The sequence below is a fragment of the Dendrobates tinctorius genome, unplaced genomic scaffold, assembly GCF_039654945.1.
Source record: "Dendrobates tinctorius isolate UK_male_01 unplaced genomic scaffold, ASM3965494v1 ptg000022l, whole genome shotgun sequence".
In the NCBI taxonomy this organism is placed as follows: domain Eukaryota; kingdom Metazoa; phylum Chordata; class Amphibia; order Anura; family Dendrobatidae; genus Dendrobates; species Dendrobates tinctorius.
This window is the reverse complement of record NW_027361690.1, coordinates 54,762,372-54,785,086: the sequence shown is the minus strand read 5'-3', so window position 1 is coordinate 54,785,086 and position 22,715 is coordinate 54,762,372. Positions and strand designations below refer to the sequence as shown.

At 46.4% G+C, this 22,715-nt stretch overlaps 1 long non-coding RNA gene across 2 annotated transcripts in view; it reads right to left on the bottom strand.

Moving 5' to 3' along the window:
* Window positions 1–475: 475 nt before the first annotated feature.
* The window catches only part of LOC141083966 (uncharacterized), a 175,793-nt gene continuing 153,553 nt past the window's right edge, over window positions 476–22,715 (bottom strand). Inside the window, exons 6-7 of one of the 2 annotated variants that reach the window (XR_012230874.1) lie at window positions 1,391–1,540; window positions 476–904 (exon numbers count right to left, since the gene is read on the bottom strand). This is a non-coding gene — a long non-coding RNA (uncharacterized lncRNA). Of the gene's footprint in view, window positions 1,541–22,715 lie in introns of both variants that reach the window. The other variant, XR_012230873.1, reaches the window with a different exon arrangement.

The window sequence follows — 22,715 nt, the reverse complement described above, 5'->3', positions numbered from 1 at the left end:
AGTGAAGGAACTGCACACCTAAATGCATGTGGAGATGCTTTAGACAGGATTTATTGTCCGTATTTTGTATCAATTGGTTACATTGCCATAAGTACAATATTCCATTAACCTTTTGCATGAAGACCCATCAGACATCTAAGCTATGTTCAATGCATATAGGTCAAACGAGTCCAGGTTGTGGGATGGGATTCTTGGGAATTGATTTGCATCAACCCTTACCGTACATTTTAAAACCAATTTAAAGCTATGGATTAGCATAATCCAAGCGCATTATGGCTATGAATACCTGATGATACATGCAGAATCCATAGTAGAAATCAGAGAAAGAACCTTGGAATGATCTTATATAAAAGAAATGTGTTTATTTTTTTTTGGAATGAGATGAGGAAAATCTGCATATGCTTTTTAAGTGCATTTCTGAAACGCAAACCCATAAAAATGCCCAAAAATCCACACACGACTTTATTAATAAAATTTCAGCAAAGTTAAGTAACAGGAAGTATCCAAAACAAAGCATTTTTATTTAAAACATAGCCTAAAAGGAGACAAACACCGCAGATTAAAAAAAGCGATAAAAACACATGTAAGAAAATGCAAAGAATAAAAACAAGTAACTCAATTTAGCTAATTGGTACAGAAATGCTGTAGATAATCAGCAACAAAAACGCACCAAATACGTTGAGAATTTTGCCTTACTTGGACACTGTATTAATCATTAGTACTTATTTTGTATATTTTACAATAACCTTATGTTAAACATTTTTACGTATAGATCTGTACAGTTTTTTCTTTTTTTCTGTTTACTCTATTCAATATTCCAGAAGCCATGACTATTTCACTTTTATTTATTATGCCCCGTAGATCTGAGTCCTTGTAACATTTTCACTTTGGAGCCAGCCACCATCTGCTTAATAAATAACTGAGTTATCCTTTGACAGAGTCTTTATAAAGTCATTACCAACCAAATGCAGAAATATAACGGACCCAGACACCAAAATTGATGTGACCTATACAATATGCATTAGAGTGAAGACGCTGGCTCAGCTATCGTATACTGGAATGTCTAACAAGCTATGGGTCTATGTAGTAATCCAATTTTGCTGGAAATTGTAAATCATGACGCAGATGGTGTTATCCTTTTAAATAGACCAATGTATCAGTGTTACTGAGTTGAAAAATATATGACTGCTTGATATTGCATAGGTCTTCTTGCCTAATGTCTAGGTCCTGTTGCAATATGGAAAGACATTAGGCTTCATAAAAACTAGTAATATTGTCTAATACAATGCTGTCCAGGAATGTAATGAATTAAAATGAAAATGGTCGAAAAAGTCTCTAAATATCCAGATGTCGGCATTGATACTATAGACAAAAATAAGTCCAGTAATACCTCTATATAGACAGCCAGTTTCTCCATTCCTGAGAAATCAACATTTGAGTTTATATTGAAATGAAGATGTAGATCTGAAGCCTCCGTCACTCAGCTCTATTCCACACCCACTTCCACCACCTCCTTTTGCTTGGCTGACTCCTCCTTTGCCTAAAGTCACACAGAATAGAGACAGTCAGTAGAGCAGGAGAAGGCGGGAATAGAAACTGCCTATGTAAAATTATTTCTGGAATTCTCTATGAAAGAGCGTGCATATGAAAAGTTTGTTTCATTTTTTTGGGGGGAGGGGTGAAATCCTGCTGACAGATTACCTTTTAAATATCATTCCATTAGCAAAAAAGCAAAGTTTTGAAGCCAACCTCTTTTGTCTATAACACTTAGCTTTGCTCCTGTATAATTTCTGTATTTCTATAGCATGTACAAACTTTAATCTTTTTGTAAATCAACAAGATACATGAGGATAAGAAACTTTGTAATATATATATATGGTGGGAGGCATAGAAAAATACCTTTCCCCTACTTATCTGTCAATGGTTGTCTCCTATATTGATAATTCACTGTCAAAATACAGCTCAAATCTGTCTACAAATCTGTCTGCAGTGATGGGTCAAATTACACCTGCTGCTGTACCACTCCATTGAAAGATGAAACGAAAAATTGCAAAAGCTTTTGGTGCAAAGGGGAAAAATAAAAAAAATGCGTGATATAAATGACATAATAATCAGAAGTAGTGTTGTTTCTCATGTACACATACAACACTTTATTCTAAAAAGTCATTTGAAAGAGCAAAATGCTGAAAAAGTCTCTCTGCATCATTACTTTAGTGTCATGAAAATGACATATTAGAAGTAGTCCTCTGATTCTCATGTACTATTTATAACACTATTTTGCAACACTATTTGTATTTTACCCACTGTAAAGTAATTAGTTCAGGCACCTATTATCTCATCAATTTTTTTTTTTTTTCATTTTTGCAGAAGGGGAAACAATACACATGAAGGGTAATATTAATAACATAAAAGAGCAACTAAAACAAAGAAATGAGGGGAAAATAAGGAGGAATTATGGGATGAAGGGGAAGTTGGGAGCTGGAGTGACATAGGAAAATAAACCAAACAAGGGTCAACTAAACCTTAATACACCTATGATATTGATAATAATATTGTTGCATCATTTTAAGGTGCAAACTCCACCATAACCAAATTCATTTTTTAGTTTTTATTTTTGTGACTGTAGGAAATACTTTGTTTCATCTATTAAATCATTGTTGATTTTAATATTGTGGCATAATTGTGATTATTTGTTGAATTTTTCATCCCACAACATCATCAGTTATGCAATTCATTGATAGATGTTAGTAAGGATATTACACGTTGAACAATGTCGGTCTTTGAATGCTTGTATCTGCTTTGTTAAATTAGAAATGATACTGGATGCAATCTGTTATATACTGTATATTATGGAAATGTAAGACAGACGTCTAAAACACGCAGTCCGCAGGCCACATGCGGCCCCAGAGGTTCTGTATTGCGGCCCTCGAGTCCCTGAGATGATAGCGACCATGCCCATGGACTGCCATTATCAGCGTTCCTTTTCAACTCAATTTGCATGATTCTCAGATGCACATTCAAATGAAATGTATTGCAGCGCAGAGACCAGCTAACTTCGGCATCTCTGCTGCATCGCGGGGGTGTGGAGGAGAAAGAGGGCAATGTTCACTAAGGCTGGTTTCACACTAGTGTCTTTTGTGCTGCGTTTTTGCGCATACATGCGCATGCGTCATGTTCCCCTATCTTTAACATGGGGGCGCGTGGTAAAGCGTTTGCACGCGTTCGTACGCGTTTTACGTGCACATGCATTTTTTGCAGTGTGCGCCGGACGCTGCCTGTTGCATTTTTGGTCCGTCCAACCTGTCTCAAAAAAACACATGCGCACGGAATGAGCAAAAAAACACATTACAATCTATGGGAACACAGATGTGCGCATGGATATGCGCATGTCTGCGTTTAAAAATGCATGCGTTTTAAGAGTAAAAAAGGCTAAAAAATTGTTAACACACATGCGCAAAAAGCAGCAAATGCATACAAAATGCATGATGCGTTTTTTGTATGCGTTTGCACAGGCTGTGCACAACACATGCGCAAAAACGCAGCGCAAAAAAACGCTAGTGTGAAACTAGCCTAAGTCAAGTGAGAAGAATTTTTACGTGTATAAAGAAAGACAGAATGTGAGACATGGTTACAAGTAGAATAGCCTTTTCTTAACAATTAGGGATGAGCGAGTATACTAGTTAGGATTCGGTACTCGGCGAGTAATGCGGTACTCGCGGTACTCGAATCCTAGCGAGATTTTCACTACTCGCCTCGCAATATTCGGCACAGCCCGCACAGTCCCCGCACAGTCCAGAACAGTCCCCGCACAGTCTCGCACAGCCCAGCACAGTCTCGCACAGCCCAGCACAGTCCCACACAGTCCAGCACAGTTCCGCACAGTCCAGCTCAGTCCTGCACAGTCCAGCACAGTCCCGCACAGCCTGGCACTATCCCACACAGACCAGCACAGTCTCGTGCAGCCATCACAGTCCCGCACAGTCAAGCACAGTCCCGCTCAGCCCTGCACCGTCCCACACAGCCAGCACAGTCCCGCACAGCCTGACACAGTCCCACACAGCCTGTCACAGTCCCGCACAGCCAGCACAATCCTGCACAGTCAAGCACAGTCCCGCACAGTCCAGCACAGTCCCGCACAGTCCAGCACAGTCCTACACAGCCCAGCACAGTCCCGCACAGTGCAGCACATTCCTGCACAGTCCCACACAGTCCAGCACATTCCCGCACAGACCTGCACAGTCCCGCATAGCCCAGCACAGTACCACACAGCCCAGGAGAGTCCCGCACAGCCAAGCACAGTCCTGCACAGCCCATTATTCACATTTCCCATAGACTTACATTGTACTCGCTACTCATTACGAGTACAGCGAGTCTGAGTATTTCACTACTCGCTCATCCCTATTAGCAATCCTTTCAAGGCTTGGTTATTCCAGTTGCTTGTGCACCTTTTTCTCCCACACTATTTCCTTCCACTCAACTTTCCATTAATATGCTTGGAAACAGCATTCTGTTAATGGCCAGCTTCTTTTGTAATGACCTTTTGTGACTTACCCTCCTTGGGGATTGTGTCAATGACTGCCTTCTGGACATCTGACAAGTCAGCAGTCTTCCCCATGATTGTGGAGCCTACTGAAAAAAACTAAGAGACCTTTTTAAATTCTTAGTAAGCCTTTGCATGAGGTTTTTTTAATTATTCTAATTTACTGAGATAATGACTTTTGGGTTTTCATTGGCTGAAATAGATCACTCTGTTTGTGATGACTCTATATAGTATATGAGTTTCACTTATGATATTCTAATTTTGTGTGAAGCACCTGTATGTTCTCCCCATGTTTACGTGGGTTTCCTCCAGTTACTCTGGATTTCTCCCACACTCCAAACATACACTGATAGGAAATTTGGATTGTGAGCCCCATTGGGGACAGTGCCAAAAATGTCTGTGAAGCGCCGTGTAATTAATGGCTCTTTAAAAGTGAGTAAAATAACTAAAAATTAAGATAAGCAATTTCTGTCGTTTCACACATTTTTTAGACCAGCCAGTGCACCAGCAGAACAGAGCACAAGTATGACATGTATGAACAACTGGAGAAAATGGGAGCAGGAGAATTTCAAACTCAATATCAATGCCATCGGGGGGTTAACCCTTTGCATTTTGGCCTTCAAAAATGGAATAGTGGCCTGAGATTGCCTGTCACATCTTGGAGGTTTTGTCATGCCCGGCAGCCACCGTTCTTTCAGAAAATGTCTTCAGCAGTGCTCGTGGAATCATGCCGGATAAGCACATCCACCTGTCCACTGAAAGTCTAGGCCAACTAACTTTCATAAATATGAACTAGTCATGGATCTCCAATGACTTTTGCACCCCAGTCGCAGACTAGGCGATGGTGTCGTTTTTAGTGTGCTGCAGTGATCTCACATTATTGCCTGTGACACCTTTGTTGTAGCTTCTGTGCCTGCTGCTGCTATGGCTGATGTTATAAACAATTTTATGAAATGTGGAGACTCCAAGATGGGTCTCAATCTGGTGCGCTGCCTGTAGTGGAAAGGGTCTCACAGTACCATTATACTATTTCTACTCTGGGGAAATTGATTTTGACTGTAATGCGCTGTGGAATTATTAACAATATTTAAGTGTGTAAAATAAATAAATAAAATAAATTGATGCCACTTTAGTGGTGTCTGCCTCTAATTTTTGAAAATGTTTGGACTCCAAGTTGGATCTCCTTTATGTGTCTTGTGTGATTTTGGCAAGGCTCTCAGACCACCAGGCTTACACCTGTCATTCGTCCACCTGTTACTGATCAACATTTAAGGCCTCTTTCACACTTCAGTTATTTGCATCGGTTAAAATCCGCCAAAAAGGCAGACAAGCGGATCCGTTTTCAACTGATGTGAACGGATGGCAGAGGATCCGTTTTTAGACGGATCCTGAAAATGAGGAAATTTAAAGAAACCGCTGGCAGGGAAGGAGAGAGAGAGAGAGAGAGAATTTTTGTTGTCCGGCACCCAGACAGAATTTGGGGTTAATTCAGTGTCTGTAGGATCCGCCGGCCAAAAAAACGTTGCAAGCTCCATTTGGAAATCTTTGAGGATGTTGACGGATACTAACATTGTGGCGGATCCTCAAAAAAACGGATGCAACGGACGGCAATCAGTCAGGATCCGCCAATAATGAAAGTCAATGGGGAAAAAAACGGATCCGCAAAGAAAAATGGCGGATCCGTTTTTTTTTCAAAATTGGCGGATCTTGACTGATTGTCAAAAACGGAAGTGTGAAAGAGGCCTAAGCTAGAAATGCTGCTTCAAGCTCTGTCCCAGGCCCTGTTCCATGCTGAAATGTGAAATGTGGCCTGCTGGTTGGACCACACAATTAGCACAAAGGATTTATATACTGAATTGTAGCCTACTTTCTCTAGCACGCTATTAGTCAAAACAATTGATTCAGAAATGTGGACTCCAATATTAGACCTAACAATTTTTAAGTGGAAATCTGGCCTTCTGATTTGCCACTGAAACACAGTTTTACCACAAATGATTTGGAGTAGCAAATGGGGCTTCCGGAGACTGCCACACAGTTTTTGGACAATCTGCGTCAATATTGGAAGATCTATTTCACACAGGACAGGATTCTATCTATTTAACCACTTTACCCCAAGGGTGGTTTGCATGTGAATGACCACGCCAGTTTTTACAATTCTGACCACTGTCCCTTTCTGAGGTAATAACTCTGGAATGCTTCCATGGATCCCAGTGATTCTGACATTGTTTTCTCTTTACGTTTTGTACTTCATGATAGTGGTAAAATGTATTTGCTATGACTTGCGTTTATTTGTGGAAAAAATGGAAATTTGGCAAAAATTTTGAAAATTTTGCAATTTTCCAACTTTGAATTTTCATGCCCTTTAATCACAGAGATAAGTCACATAAAATATTTAATAAATAACATTTCCCACTTGTTTACTTTACATCAGCACAATTTTGGAATCAAAATCTTTTTTTGTTATAAGGGTTAAAATTTAAACAGCGATTTCTTATTTTTAGAACACTGTTTTTTTGGGGGGACCACATCACATTTGAAGTCACTTTGAGGGGTCTATATGGTAGAAAATACCCTAAAGTGATACCATTCTAAAAACTGTTAGGGTAACTGTTAGGGTAACAGGAGAAATTGGACCCCAAAAGTTGTGCAATTTGTCCTGAGTACGCTGATACCCCATATATGGAAACTGTTAACGCCACAGACTGTGAGGAGGAATACCCTGGAGTGGACCCTCTGGACCGTGGCACCGAGGGACCCCGGACGAGCAACCTGGTGTGACCGACCCCTATACAGGGATCGTTAGGCGCAAGACCAGAGACTCGATTGCCACGGCAGCCGGAACCAAGAGGGGCGGCTCGGAATGGTGCACAGGGCGTGAGCAGGAACAGACACAGGACTTGAACAGGCACGGTTACCGGACTGGAGCAGGCACGGAGACAGGACTGGAGCAGGCACAGAGACAGGACTGGAGCTGGCACGGAGACAGGACTGGAACAGGCACGGACACTGGACTGGAGCAGGCACGGAGACTGGACTGGAGCAGGCACGGAGACAGGACTGGAGCTGGCACGGAGACAGGACTGGAACAGGCACGGACACTGGACTGGAGCAGGCACGGAGACAGGACTGGAGCAGGCACGGACACAGGACTGGAACAGGCACGGACACTGGACTGGAACAGGCACGGACACTGGACTGGAACAGGCACGGACACTGGACTGGAACAGGCACGGAGACAGGACTGGAACAGGCACGGACACTGGACTGGAACAGGCACGGAGACAGGACTGGAGCAGGCACGGACACTGGAAGCAAGCACAGAGGTTAGGCAGTGAGCCGGATTCCAGCGGAGTACTCAGGGCCTGAGGCGCAGAAGGAAACAACCACGGTCAGGCGCCTCCACTAAGGGAGGGCGGCCTGATATGGCTGCTGCTGAGCCCCCATTGGTCCGGCGGTGCAATTGGGGCAGGGCACCGCCGGAACCCAGCTTAGCGGCGGAGGACCGGCCGCGACCTACTGCGCATGTGCCTGACCCGCGGTGACGTCACCAGCCGTGGGCCGGAGGAAGGGAGAGGCCGACGCCGGGGCTGGAGGAAGCGAGGCTGTTGGAGGGAGCGCGGCTGCCGGACGAGGTGAGTATCGCTGCGCGCACGGGGGCGCAGGGCTGGGAGCGTGACAGGGGGATCGGAGACCGTGACAGTACCCCCCCCTTAAGCCGCCCCCCGCTGCGGTTGGCAAAAAATCTCCTGAGAATGTGGGGGGCGTTGATGTTCTCCCGGGGCTCCCAGGATCTCTCCTCAGGACCAAACCCCTCCCAGTCCACAAGGAAAAAGGTCCTCCCTCTAACTCTCCTCATGGCGAGAATATCCCTCACCTCGAAAGTATCATCCGAGCCCACAGGCTGAGGAGCTGGAGTGGGTGAAGGATGGAATTGATTCAGGACCACAGGTTTCAGGAGGGAGACGTGGAAGGTGTTCGGGATACGGAGCGAAGCAGGCAACCTCAATTTGTAGGCGACTTCATTGACTCGATCCAGGACCTCAAAAGGGCCTATGTACCGGGGGCCCAGCTTGTAAGAGGGTAGTTTCAGTCGAATGTACTTGGATGAGAGCCAGACCTTATCCCCAATGTGAAACGGTGGAGGGTCCAGCCTCCTCTTGTCTGCGTGGTTCTTCATTCGTTCACTGGCCCTTTTGAGAGTGGAGTTGGTCTCGGACCAGATTTCAGAGAATTCCTGGAACAAGGAGTTGGCTGCCGGTACTTCAGAGGTTGGAGCGACAGGAAGAGGTATGTTAGGGTGTTTGCCGAATACCACAAAAAAGGGCGATTTAGTAGAGGATTCGCCGGCATGATTGTTGTAGGCGAATTCCGCCCAAGGAAGCAGATCAGCCCAATTATCCTGGTGGCCGTTGGAAAAATGCCGAAGGTATGCAGTCAGGATCTGGTTAGTTCGTTCCGCTTGCCCATTGGTTTGTGGATGATAGGCGGAAGAAAAATCCAAGGAAATATCCAGAAGTTTGCAAAGTGCTCTCCAAAATTTTGCCGTAAACTGTACCCCACGATCAGAGACAATTCGTTCGGGTAGACCGTGTAGTCTGAAGATCTGATAGACGAAGATCTTGGCTAATCCGGGTGCGGAAGGGAGGCCGCTTAGCAGAATGAAATGCGCCATTTTAGAAAAGCGGTCCACTACCACAAGAATCACCGTGCAGCCAGACGAACGGGGCAGATCCGTGATAAAGTCCATGGCGATATTCTCCCAAGGCGACTTCGGTACCGGCAGGGGAAGCAGCAGGCCAAATGGAGGACGACGGGGTGTCTTATTCCTAGCACAGGAGGAACAGGAGGCGACAAAGTCTGCCACATCTTGACGGAGAGTGGGCCACCAATAATACCGCGTTATGAGGGCCAGGGTCTTCCCAATTCCGGCATGACCGGCCAGTTTGGAGGAATGCCCCCACAGAAGAACTCTCCTCTTAACGTCCTCTGGTATGAGAGTCTTGCCCGGAGGTGGAGAAAGCAGAGACAACGGAGCCACTGTGATTATCTTCGTAGGCTCGATAACATGGGAAGGTTCCTCCCCAGATTCAGTTGGTTGAAAGACTCGGGATAGAGCATCGGCTTTAGCGTTCTTGTCTCCAGGGCGGAAGTGCAGCTCGAAATCAAAGCGGGCAAAAAACAGAGACCATCTAGCCTGTCGAGGATTGAGTCTCTGGGCGGTCTGGAGGTAGGCTAGATTTTTGTGGTCAGAGTAAACAATAAAAGGGTGAACTGCTCCTTCCAGAAGGTGACACCACTCCTCCAATGCCAACTTCATGGCCAGAAGCTCACGGTCGCCAATCGAATAGTTACATTCTGCCGGCGAAAAGGCTCTGGAGAAAAAGCCACAAGGACGTAGGCGGCCCGAACCGGTCCTCTGGGACAAGACAGCCCCGGCGCCAGTCGAGGAAGCGTCCACCTCCAGCATGAAAGGCTTGCCGCTCTCAGGACGGATCAATACGGGAGCTGTGGAAAAAGCTTGTTTTAGCAACTGGAAGGCCTCTTCGGCTTCAGGTGTCCAGGAGTTGGCAGAGGTCCCCTTTCGGGTAAGGACCGAGATCGGCCTGGAGAGCGAGGAGAAGTGCGGAATGAACTGCCGATAGTAGTTCGCGAAGCCCAAGAAACGTTGAATAGCTCTTAAGCCAGCGGGGCGAGGCCACTTGAGGATGGCGGAGAGTTTCTCGGGATCCATCTGAAGCCCGGCATCGGAGATGATGTAGCCCAGAAAAGGCAGGGAGGTCTGTTCGAACAGGCACTTCTCCATCTTGGCATATAGCCGATTCTCTCGAAGACGCCGAAGAACAAGGCGGACAGTCCTCCTGTGGGATGGAAGATCCGGGGAGAAGACCAGAATGTCATCCAGGTAGACTACGACACAGGAGTACAAGAGGTCTCGGAAGATTTCATTGACGAACTCCTGGAACACCGCCGGGGCATTGCACAGACCGAATGGCATCACCAAGTACTCATAATGACCGTCACGGGTGTTAAAGGCGGTCTTCCATTCATCGCCGGCACGGATGCGGATGAGGTTGTATGCCCCCCTGAGATCCAGCTTGGAGAAGATGCGTGCCCCCCTGAGACGGTCAAACAACTCCGGGATAAGAGGAATTGGGTACCGGTTTTTGATAGTGATGTTGTTCAATCCTCTATAATCGATACATGGGCGCAGCGAACCGTCTTTCTTTTTGACGAAAAAGAACCCGGCGCCGGCAGGAGATGAAGACTTCCGAATGAATCCCTTGGCAAGGTTCTCCGTGACGTATTCGGACATGGCGGCGGATTCTGCAGGGGACAGTGGGTAGATCCTGCCCCTGGGAGGAGTAGAACCGGGGATAAGCTCAATCGGGCAGTCGAAGGCTCGATGCGGTGGTAGAACCTCCGACTCCTTCTTGTCGAAAACGTCCGCATAAGCCCAATAGGCGGAAGGAAGCCCGGAGAGATCCTGAGGTGGACGAACGGGAACCACTGGCTGAATGGGGTTCAGACAGTGACCATGACACGGGTCTCCCCAGCGCAAGACCTCCCCGGTCGACCAGTTGAGAACCGGCTGGTGTGTCCGTAACCACGGGAGACCGAGGAGAATGGCATGAGACAAGTCGGGCAGCACATAGAAGGCTACTTTTTCACGGTGGAGGGCACCGACTTGCAAGATTACCTCTTCTGTGACCGCGGTGATGGAGTCCAACAACGGTCGGCCATCAACGGAAGCGATAATCCGGGGGTTCTTCAGGGAGACCACGGGAATCCGATATTTGTCCACCACTTCACGCCGGATGAAGTTGCCTGCTGAGCCCGAATCCACATAGGCCACCTCGGACCCACGCCTCCCCCCTGAAAGCAAAAGAACGGAAAGTGTGAGGGCCTGAGAGGAATCATAATCACCTAGGAAGGCCTCTCTTACCTGGCCTAGGTGGAAGAGTTTCCCGGTCTCTCAGGACAAGAGCGGATGAAGTGGGATGCCCCTCCACAGTAAAGACAAAGCCCTTGCTCCCGTCTCTCCCTCTGACGTCTCTCAGCCATCCGGACCCGATCTACCTGCATGGGCTCAGGGGGCGGAGTATGTCCAGGAGCAGGCGGACGAGGATTAAAGGACCGGCTAGCGATCTGGGCCGGCCTAATGGGCCTCCTATCCCTCGCCGTTTCCCGTGCGCGCTCCTGGAACCTGAGGTCAATTCGAGTGGCCAGGGAGATGAGGTCCTCGAGGTTGGTGGGGGTATCACGCCCCGCCAACTCATCCTTAATTCTGCCCGACAACCCACGCCAAAAGGCCCCGACCAATGCCGCGTTATTCCAACCCAACTCGGAGGACATGGTGCGGAACCGAATGGCGTATTGACCAACAGTCAGGGAGCCCTGGTGTAGGTTGAAAAGAGATTCGGTAAGCGAGGCTACCCGTCCAGGCTCATCGAACACCTTACGAAAGGTGTCCAAGAAGAGCGGGATGTTAGAAACAATAGGATCGTCCCTCTCCCAGAGCGGATTTAACCAAGATAAGGCCTCTCCCTCCAGATGGGACATGATGAAGGCCACCTTGGCCCGATCGGAAGGATACTGATGAGGCTGAAGCTCAAAATGCAAGCCACACTGGTTTAGGAACCCTCTACACTGTCTGGGGTCCCCAGCGTATCGGGGTGGTTTGGCAAGGCGAGGAGAGGGGAACGGAGCGGGACTGGGAATGGCGGCCGAGGCCGCAGCGGCGGACTGAAGATCTCCCAGACGGCTATCTACCGAGGCCATATATGACAAAATGTGGGACTGAGCATCCCGCTGCTGGCTCAACTCCTGCTGGAGGCCGGCCAGCTGTGCAGCATTCCCCGGATCGGCCGCCTGGAGAGCGGACAAGCGGGACTCCATGGCCTTCATGACCGACATAATGCGCCCCTGGTTCTCCCGTAAAAAGAGAAGCTCCTTTTGACCGGGAGCGGCAGCACCGGCGGGATCCATGGCCTGACCGTACTGTTAACGCCACAGACTGTGAGGAGGAATACCCTGGAGTGGACCCTCTGGACCGTGGCACCGAGGGACCCCGGACGAGCAACCTGGTGTGACCGACCCCTATACAGGGATCGTTAGGCGCAAGACCAGAGACTCGAATGCCACGGCAGCCGGAACCAAGAGGGGCGGCTCGGAATGGTGCACAGGGCGTGAGCAGGAACAGACACAGGACTTGAACAGGCACGGTTACCGGACTGGAGCAGGCACGGAGACAGGACTGGAGCTGGCACGGACACAGGACTTGAACAGGTAAGGACACAGGACTGGAGCTGGCACGGACACTGGACTGGAACAGGCACGGACACTGGACTGGAACAGGCACGGACACTGGACTGGAGCAGGCACGGAGACAGGACTGGAGCTGGCACGGAGACAGGACTGGAACAGGCACGGACACTGGACTGGAGCAGGCACGGAGACTGGACTGGAGCAGGCACGGAGACAGGACTGGAGCTGGCACGGAGACAGGACTGGAACAGGCACGGACACTGGACTGGAGCAGGCACGGAGACAGGACTGGAGCAGGCACGGACACAGGACTGGAACAGGCACGGACACTGGACTGGAACAGGCACGGACACTGGACTGGAACAGGCACGGACACTGGACTGGAACAGGCACGGAGACAGGACTGGAACAGGCACGGACACTGGACTGGAACAGGCACGGAGACAGGACTGGAGCAGGCACGGACACTGGAAGCAAGCACAGAGGTTAGGCAGCAAGCCGGATTCCAGCGGAGTACTCAGGGCCTGAGGCGCAGAAGGAAACAACCACGGTCAGGCGCCTCCACTAAGGGAGGGCGGCCTGATATGGCTGCTGCTGAGCCCCCATTGGTCCGGCGGTGCAATTGGGGCAGGGCACCGCCGGAACCCAGCTTAGCGGCGGAGGACCGGCCGCGACCTACTGCGCATGTGCGGGACCCGCGGTGACGTCACCAGCCGTGGGCCGGAGGAAGGGAGAGGCCGACGCCGGGGCTGGAGGAAGCGAGGCTGTTGGAGGGAGCGCGGCTGCCGGACGAGGTGAGTATCGCTGCGCGCACGGGGGCGCAGGGCTGGGAGCGTGACAGGGGGATCGGAGACCATGACAGAAACCACAAATTACAACCAAAGATCCATGTAGAGTAAAATCCATATTTTACTAGGTACATTGGACAAACAACGGGATTGGTGAGCAACACGTGCAAACAAACATAAAGTGAAACAGTGCAAAATAGAGGGACGCCTTGACCCAAAAACTGATGTGATTATTTCTATTACTGAATAAATGAATTATAATAGAATGTATTAAAAAAGGCCACCATAATGAATAGGTTTAAAATAGATATGCAAATATTCATGGGGCAAATTGCTAATAGATTTATAACATATATCAAAGATGTCACATAGTTGCACTGCTACTGATTTAAGGGGGGAAGGTACCAGGTGGATATAACACCTGCAAATAGGTTAGATGTACAGTATGTATCAAAATCAAACCAACTTAAAATGCATATACCAATACTCCCCATTGTCCATTGGGGACTAACCCACATCCATATATGAATGTTATATTAAGTTATAAATTTACTTTCTTTGTGGTCGCCATCATAACGTTAATAACGGCGATCGCAAAAACCGGGTCGGTAAAAACCGACTCGAATCATGTTCTCTGGGGTCTCAGCTACCCCCCGGCAGCCGACCCCAAAGAAATTCCAATGCTGGGGGGCGCTATAACCTTAAACCTCAGCACCACTGAAAAGCAGCACTGTGGTTTAAGTACACTTAACTGCTGCCGTTAAAAGGCATATCAGCAATCGTTAAGGGGTTAAATGTAACTCATCATTCTCCCCTGCTCGCACCAATCGCCGGCAGACCAAGGGAAAATGATAATAGATCCCAGCAAAGAGCAAACAGATGAACGGCATACTAGGGCACACAAATCACCACATTACCAGACGGAGCCATTTATCTGAAGTATTGCGGCATATAATTCAGTCAAAAAATGGAGGTGCTTGCATGAAACACCTCCCTCCCCTAGCATTCCTCTAACGCCCTGCATGTCCACACATCTATTGATGGAATTTATGTGAAATAAAGACGCACAGTTTTTCAGCTATATCGGTGAGTGCTGCATATTTCTTCTTTTTTCGCTTCACATTGAGAATGATGATAGCCATGTTCAGCACTCGGCATCAGGGAACAGCGCTTACTGCAATGCTTCTTCTCTGGTGCCCGTCCGTGTGGTAATGATGCGGCACACATATGCCACACATGTGCTGCAAGTTTTACACACACGGACACTGACATCTCCAGTACTGGAAATATCAGGATGTGTGAAAGAGGCCTTATAGAGGGTTTTTATGTTTGGCAACTGTCACACGCTAAAAGACACTTTTTATTTCAAAAAATACATTTTTCATCACCACATTTTGAGAGCTATAATTTTTTTCCATATTTTTGCCCACAGAGTAATGTGAGGTCTTGTTTTTTGTGGGACGAGTTGAGGTTTTTATTGGTATAATTTTCAGACACATGACTTTTTTGATCACTTTTTATTCTGATTCTTGGGAGACAGAATGAGCAAAAAACTGCAATTCATGAATTTCTTTTCTTGGAGGGGGGGCATTTACACCATTCTGCGTGTTGTAAAATTGATAAGGCAGTTTTATTCATCAGGTCAGTACAATTATCATCACTGATGATGCTGCATAGCGGCTCATTTTTGGTGGGACAAGATGACGTTTTCAGCGGTATCATGTTTCTTCATGTCCTTCTTTTTGATCGTGTGCTATTCTACTTTTTGTTTGGCGGTATGATGATAAAGCATTGTCTTTTGCCTTGTTTTTTATGGTGTTCACTAAACGGTTAACTAGTGGGACACTTTTAGGCTATGTGCCCACGTAGCATTTTTCAAGCGTTTTTTTCCTGAGCAGAAACGCATGCCCTTGCCAGGGAAAACGCATGCGCTTTTTGACACGCGTTTTTGACATGATTGTCAAGCGTTTTGACATGCGTTTTCCCATGCGTTTTTGCAATTGCAGTGTATGTATGTGGAATCGCAATTAATGAACATGCTGTGTTTTTTTCCGCTAAGCGTTTCCGTAGTGAAAAAAAACGCAACATTAGCACAACATGTGCATTTATGATTCTATTACATTAGATGCTTTTCTTAAGCGTTTCCGCAGCAGAAACGCTTGTCTAAAAGCACTGCGGAAACGCTTAAAAAACGCAACGTGGGCACACAGCCTTATAGGTCAGGTCATTACGGACGCGTTGATTCCAAATATGTGTACTCCTATTGTTTAGATTTTTTTTTCAGTCAAATATTTATTTAGTGATAGAATAAATATTCATTTTTTTATTATTAATTTTTATTTTTTTAAACATTTTTAATTTTTTTTTTTCTTCATTCTAACTTTTACACTTTGTCCCACTGTGGGATAATCATTTTTTGCAGGCTGATTGCTTCTATAGCATGCAGATGAAGCAGCATCTGCATGATACAGAAGCTGTCAGTGCTGCACTCAGTGCACACTGACTTGAGAGACTTCCTGACATGCACTGCTCATGACAGGAAGTTTCTCAGGTCTAGTAACACAGATGTCGTCATGACGACGTTGGGTTACCATGACAGCCATTGGGACCCCTTGTCACGCTGCAAAGACTCTGATCCAAAAGCAGAGGGGCTGTCAACCCTCTGCCTGCTCCCGGAATGCTGCGATCATGTTCGATTGCAGCATTTCGGGGGTTAAAGTGCAGGAGCGGTCTGTGAGAATCAGCTGACACCTGGCAGCGATTGGCCGCACACCACCCGTGTGTGCGGTCAATCGCTATGACATACTATACCATCCATGGTCAAATTGTGCTGGGTCACATGGAAGGTATTGTACGTCAGCTGGCAGAAAGGGGTTAACTGCCAATTCACTTTCACCATCAACACTAGCACAGGAGCGACATGTCTGCACTGTGACACTGAGCAAATCGCACCAGCAAAATAAGTTTTTAATATGGCCAGTGACTTCGGCAGCCAATCACAGAAGATCTTGTGTTATGACATTGTGGATGGTTTCTGTGAATCAATACACGTAAAGTTAACGGGAAAAAAAGCACACGCTGCATCTCTAACCTCTCCAAACCACCTCCCATCTTCAAACTCGTCCCCCTATCCTCCCCTCTCATCATACAGCACCACTATGCTAGCCAAAGCAACAACAAAAACATTAGTGGAAACACTATAATTTACTGAACTGTGACCAATTTTTGCCGACTTTGAGTAAAAATGCTTGTGAAAGCGAACACGAATGCTAAGGTGCTACGTTCGTGCCATATTTAAGACTGGCGAATGATTTATGAACACATTCGCTCATCTCTAAACACAAGTAAAAGATGGGGACATTACTACAAGATGGTGACTATTATAACAAGACAAGTGACATTATTACAGGTTGAGGGACATTACTACCGGACGAGATATTATCTCCTGAATGGGAACCATTATTGCAGGACAAGGGAAATGATTACTGGTTGACAGACATTATTACAAAATTGGGGACTTTTTTAAGAACATTATTATATGACAGTACATTACAGTATTATTACATTTTTAAGAAAATTATTACATGACAGTGGACATTATTACGAAAATAAAAAATATTCAACATAAAGTATAAAAAATGAAGAAATACTTGACAGCTAAAAGTGCTGTTCCATTTAAAAACTGAAATAAAAAAAAGAAGACCTGTACTACACCCCATATGCTGAACACCATTAAAAGAATAAAAAACATGGCAAAAAAGATGATCAAAAAGTCATATGGAAAAATAATGGTATCACTGTTTAAAAGTTTAAAAGAATATCAGGGATAGGGGAGACGAGGGGTATATACACGGTTAATGAAAATAGGTACACATCACATACAGGTACATATCAATAGTTATACATCAAATATCCCAATGTTGGGTATATATCAGCACATGATGGAACAGCCAGTTTGACATATTGGAAATAATCTATCTATTCCCCATGATAATGGTACAGTGACATGTATGTACAGTATGTAATATGCATGTATAATATATAACTCCAAGTAGTGAATGCTACAAACAGTTACCTACGATCTTGCGGCACCACATGTGACAGGGCTCCTGAATGCATGTGTGTCCAGCCTGATGCGCATTTCTGCAGTGCCTTCATCAGGGATAGGTAATGTCAGATGGCATGCAAGTCGTGTGCCAAGCAACGTCACATGCCAAGCATGACATTGCATGTGTTCTGACATCAGTCAGCACATAGAAACACAGAGAGCCAAAGGGAATGAAGAAGACATAGTGAACATGTGTGAAGGTCAATGATTCATGTGAATAAATAAGGTATCTGTCATGATCCAGGTTGGATCATGACAGATAAATGCATAAGTAACCTTTTTTCTTTGAGCGGTTTGCTCAGGTTTGGTTTTGCCGCGGTGGCCACAAGTGTCATTGCACTTGATGTTTTCTTTGCTTTGCCTTTTGCCTCCGGTGGTCACTGAAGTTATAGCAGCTTTTGCCCCTGATCATTTGACCATTGCCTTTTCTTATATAGGGTCACATGGTCTATGAGCAGGTGTTGGTGATAACGTCTTTTTGGGATTCCAACCACGGTCAAGGGAGCAGCTGGCTGGAAGGTTGGAGCCACTGCTGGAACTGGTGTGAACTCTGTCTGCCCGGTGTCTGCAGCAGAGTGAGATGGTGAAGGTGGCAGCTGGCTCTGAGGTGTTGAGCCACTGCGAAAAGTTAATCCGGTGATGCACTCTGCTGCCTGATGCTGCAGCAGAGCAAGATAAGTGTTTTGGTGTTTCCCCTGTTTGCATTTTTCCCTGGTGTGTATTAGTACAGCGGTGGGGCCAGTGCCTGCACCACCCAGCTCCCTAGCAAGTGATAGGTGTAGGGTGTGCTAGGGTGACAGGTATCCTGATCGGCGTCCGGTGTGAAACCGGCATAGGGAACGCTAGGAGTGTGAGGGACACTGACTCAGGGGAGTGCAGAAGGTCTCCAAGTCCCCGTTCCCTATCGCAGGGCCCACCATTGTAACTGTTTCCCCTTCCCCCATGTCATGTTGTTTTAGTTACTGGCCTGCGGGCCGTGTCACACAAGATGGGGCACTTGACAATATCCATATGCGACTGGTAAGTATACCTAATATTGTGTTATGCTGTGCAAAAATACTTAATGGTGACTGGTCGGCAATGGAATACATTATGAACGAAATAGTCCTAATCCATATAATGCAAAAGAAATATAGCACAGTTGTTTATGAAATACATTGTAAATATGTATATATGCAAATCGCACCCAATAAATATTATCATCATATACAATGACAAGTGTTGTGAGTTCATTTTTCCCTTCACCAGTGAGGTCTGATGAGCTCCCTCTTCTGGCGAAGGAAGGTAGTGAGGCTGATCACCAAACAGCTGAGCAGGTAGATGATGACTGGGTCACAGGAACTGATGACTGGATATAAGGCAGCTGGCGCCCTGCTGCCTTGCTGGTGATTTCCTGCTGGATTCTTGGAGACCAGTCTGATTTCTGCTTCTCAAAGCTAAGTTTTGCTCTGCCTTTTGTACACTTTAGTTCTTGTTTTGTTTGCCTTGTTTTTTGGAGTTCAGCCATCCCCGGCCGGGGGTGAGCTGAATTCCATTTTTGTCTCTGATCTGTTGATCTCTGGCTCTGTCTTCAGAATATACCTGAGTGCTGATATAATCTTTTTGAAGCCTAGCGACTTCAGGGCCTGTTTTTCCTATCAGTCTGTTGGTTCATTTTTGGATAGGGTTTTTGCGGATTGCAGACCGCAGCTTTTCTATCCTGTCCTATTTAGTTAGCTTGGGCCCCATCATTTGCTCAACCTATCTTTCTGTCTGTATTAGTGTTTTTCATCTTGCTTCGCAGTCATTATATGTCGGGGGCTGCCTATTGCTTTGGGGTCTGCTCTGGGGCAGTTTAGAGTTCCCCTTTCTGTCTTTAGGCTAATTTAGTTCTCCGCCTTTGATCGAGGGGTCTAGGGCACCGTAGGAACCCCCCATGGCTACTGCTAGTTGTGGATAGGTTCAGGGGTCTGCAATCCGATAGCTTCCAACTTCTCTGGTTTTCTGGACTTAGCTATTATTTTTGTTTTTTCCTCCTTCGGTGACTCATCCATAACAGAATCACCAGCCATACCGCAGATCCTAGGGTACTCAATGGCAGGAAAGAATTGTAGAAAAAAAAAGGTGTCAGAATTTCTTTGTGTATATTTTTTCCTCTATATCTCTGAGGCCGTAGGGGGAATTTTTTTTTCCCCCAATGGAGATGAAGCAATTGTCTGATCGTGTGGAGCAGCTTGCTGCGGAAGTGTGGGGAATTTCCGCCTATCTTACTCATTCACATGCTGCTGAACCAAAGATCCCCACTCCTGATGTGTTTTTGGGGATCGGTCTAAATTTTTGAATTTCAAGAATAATTGTAAATTATTTTTTGCCTTGAAGCCTAACTCGTCGGGGAGCTCCACGCAGCGGGTTAAAATTGTCATCTCTTTGCTGCGCGGCGATCCCCAGGATTGGGCGTTTTCTTTGAAACCTGATGATCCTATTCTAAATAATGTGGATGCATTTTTTCAAGCCTTGGGGTTGTTGTATGATGAACCTAATGCTATTGATCAGGCTGAAAAGGCCCTGTTGGCATTAAGCCAGGGTCGGGATTCTGCAGAGTTGTACTGTCAAAAATTCCAAAAGTGGGCGGTCCTTACTACCTGGAATGATGGTGCCTTGGCAGCTCTCTTTCGGAAAGGTTTGTCAGAAACCGTAAAAGATACTATGGTGGGATTTCCTGTTCCCTCTGGTCTTGACGATTCTATGTCATTAGCCATTCAGGTTGATCGGCGTTTGCGTGAATGCAAGACCGCACGAGAGGTGTTGCTACCTGTTGAACAAATGTCTGAACCTATGCAATGTTATAGAGTTTTGTCCAGGGCACAACGTCAGGAGTTCAGAAGGTATAATAAGCTGTGTTTTTTTTGTGGAGATGCCTCGCGTATTATTTCTGTCTGCCCTAAACGAGAGAAACGTTGTGCTCACACGTTTTCTGTGGGTGGTGTTCAACCTAAGTTTCTTCTGGCAATTACTCTGATCTGCTCCCTGTCCATATTTTCCGCCAAGGCTTTTGTGGATTCAGGAGCAGCTCTGAACCTGATGGACTTGGATTTTGCTAAACGTTGTGGATTTCCTATGACGCCTTTGCGGACGCCTATCCCTTTGAGGGGTATTGATGCGACTCGTTTGGCGAAAAATAAACCTCAGTTTTGGACCCAGGTGGTAATGCGGGTCACCCCAGACCATCAAGTGAATTGCAGATTTTTGGTGCTGCATAATTTGCATGATACCATTGTTCTGGGGTTTCCCTGGTTGCAAATCCATAATCCAGTTTTGGATTGGAAATCTGTGTCTGTGGTGAGTTGGGGTTGTCGGTGTGCCCTTAGTGATGCTCCTGTTTTCTCCACCTCTCACCAGTCGCATGATATTCCTGACTATTTGGCTGACTTTTATGATGTATTTAGTGAGAATGAGTCTGCATCTTTGCCTCCTCATAGGAGTTATGACTGTGCAATTGAGCTGAGCCCGGGGTGTAAATTTCCCAAAGGTCGGCTTTTCAATTTATCTGTACCCGAGCACGAGGCTATGCGATCCTATATTAAGGAGTCGTTGGAGAAGGGTCATATTAGACCATCCTCTTCACCCTTAGGTGCTGGGGTTTTTTTGTGGCTAAAAAGATGGTTCATTAAGGCCTTGTTTTGACTATCGTGCCCTCAACAAAATTAGTGTTAAATATCAGTATCCGTTACCCCTGATTTCTGATCTATTCTCCAGAGTTAAAGGTGCTTGCTGGTTTACCAAGCTTGACCTCAGGGGGGCGTATAATCTTATTCGCATTAAGCATGGGGATGAATGGAAGACGGCGTTTAATACTCCGGAGGGACATTTTGAGTACCTGGTGATGCCTTTTGGGCTCACTAATGCCCCTTCTGTCTTCCAATCCTTCATGAACGATATTTTCCGAGACTTTGTGGATAAATTTTTGATTATCTATCTGGATGATATTTTGATCTTTTCCAAGGATTGGAACTCTCATGTGGAGCATGTTCGGACTGTGTTCCGGATTTTGAGGGAGAATTCCCTGTATGTCAAGGGATCGAAATGCCTTTTTGGGGTACAGAGGATTTCATTTTTGGGATTCATTTTGTCTCCATCAACTATTGGAATGGACCCGGCCAAGGTACAGGCCATTTATGATTGGGTTCAGCCCACTTCTTTGAAGGCCCTCCAGAAGTTTTTGGGTTTTGCTAATTTTTATCGGAAATTTATAGCTAATTTTTCTAGTATTGCCAAGCCATTGACTGATTTGACTAAGAAGGGTGCTGATGTGCTGAATTGGTCTCCGGAGGCTGTTTCTTCCTTTCAGGAGCTGAAGCGAAGATTCACTTCTGCTCCGGTTCTGCGGCAACCTGATGTCTCACTCCCGTTTCAGGTAGAGGTGGACGCCTCTGAGATTGGTGCAGGAGCTGTTTTGTCCCAAAAAGATCCTGTGACATCTAAAATGAATCCCTGTGCTTTCTTTTCCCGAAAGTTCTCCCCATCCGAACGTAACTATGATGTGGGGAATCGGGAACTGTTGGCCATGAAATGGGCTTTAGAGGAGTGGAGACATTGGTTGGAGGGAGCTAAACACCAGGTCGCGGTCCTTAGTGACCACAAGAATGTGATTAACCTGGAGTCGGCCAAACGCTTGAATCCTAGACAGGCTAGGTGGGCCTTGTTTTTCACACGTTTTGATTTTGTGGTCTCTTTTCTTCCTGGCACTAAGAATGTCAAGACAGACGCCCTCTCTAGGAGTTTCTTTGCTGATTCTCCTGTTGTGACCAAGCCTGCTACCATCTTAGGCGAGGGGGTTGTTCTTTCTGCCATCTCGCCCGATTTGAGACATGCTCTGGAAGAGTTTCAGGAGGACAAACCTGAGCATTGTCCCAGTGGAAAGTTGTATGTTCCTGACCAGTGGAGGAAGAGAGTGATGTCTGAAGTTCATTGCTCTGCATTGGCTGGTCATCCAGGTATTTTTGGTACTAGAGATCTGGTGAGTCGGTCTTTTTGG